The sequence below is a fragment of the Empidonax traillii genome, unplaced genomic scaffold (assembly GCF_003031625.1).
Source record: "Empidonax traillii isolate 1590-97213 ecotype Southwest subspecies unplaced genomic scaffold, ASM303162v1 scaffold189:size1549363, whole genome shotgun sequence".
NCBI classification, from domain to species: Eukaryota; Metazoa; Chordata; class Aves; order Passeriformes; family Tyrannidae; genus Empidonax; species Empidonax traillii.
In genome coordinates, this window is record NW_020955382.1 from 1,307,004 (window position 1) to 1,308,225 (window position 1,222).

The 1,222-nt window shown below is 38.0% G+C and overlaps 1 protein-coding gene across 2 annotated transcripts in view; it reads left to right on the plus strand.

The window, feature by feature from the left end:
- Positions 1-1,222, plus strand: part of KCNG2 (potassium voltage-gated channel modifier subfamily G member 2) — a 55,178-nt gene that overhangs the window by 15,606 nt on the left and 38,350 nt on the right. The window lies entirely within an intron of this gene.

Here is a 1,222-nt window from a genome sequence, read left to right on the forward strand (position 1 = left end):
ACATATGACGACCATGGCTGATTTAGATATGCTTTATCCCATAGTGTAATTGTGCATCTGTCTAGGGAACAAAAAATGGACCTGGTAATGAGGAGGTGGAATGGATGCATGGGGGGTTGATACTGCGAAACATTTATTTGGGCTGAAAGGGTCCATAGAAAACGGCAAAGTATGTTGCTCTAGGAAAGATTTGCTTGGGGAGAAAGTAAAAGGAGAAGAGATTTGCGAGATTATGAAAAGTAAGAAAAGATTCCATGAGCGACTCTTTTGCCTTATTATTATTAGGAAAGTAGCAGAAACTAGGCTAATAGATAAAGGTGCTTTATTAATGCTTTAAAAAAAAATGAGGCTCAAGATTTCATTGAGGGAATTGCTCATTTAACACTGGCATTTTGCTACACTTTTGGGAGAATTTAGAATGAAAATATCTGTAACATCTGTAAAATTCCTCCCTACTGTCTCTCTAGGGTGGCTTGGCTAGTTTTGTGGAGTCTTGGCTGCTCCTTTCTTCCTGGGTTGGAAATAAGGGTGTTTAGAGTGTGAAATGAGGCAACATGTCTTTTCTCTTCCCTTGTCCCTACAATTTTGGACTCAGTGCTCAGGAAGGCTCCTTTGTAGTGATTTCTAATTCTTTGCCTTCTCTTCTTCCTCTCATTTGGTGGAACAGCACAGGATCCAATAGGTCTTGCTGAAGCTGAGGAAGCATTGGTTTTCTGTGCGCAAAATCACCATCAGTCGGAAAATTTTAACAGGAGGAGGATGCAAAAGGAGCGAGGATGTTCTACATCCTTCCGTCTCCAGAATTGAAGTGAGCCTTCATAATATAGATCAGGTAGCCTGTCCATATTGCAAGATTGCATCTACAGTTTGTAGCTGTGTATTTCTGACGTTTTATGACAGTCTGACAAACACACAACATCCAGGCATTCTGAAACAGCCAAAAATTAATGCTCATATGATGCCTTGTACATGTATTATGAAAAGTATCTTGCTTTACTCTCATAGACTGGCAAATTCAATAACCCTGATTTTTCTGTCACTGTAACAAATTCCTAGTTGTCTTAAGTCAGTGGGAATGCAGAGTATACATAGAACAGAGGCAAGAGGCCAAGAACATGAGATTCTAGCACATCCATTACTGAAAGGAATATGTAAATGTTTAGCTTTCCTTCTTTTTTTTTTTTTTTTTTTTTTTTTTTTTTTTTTTTTTTTTTTTTTTTTT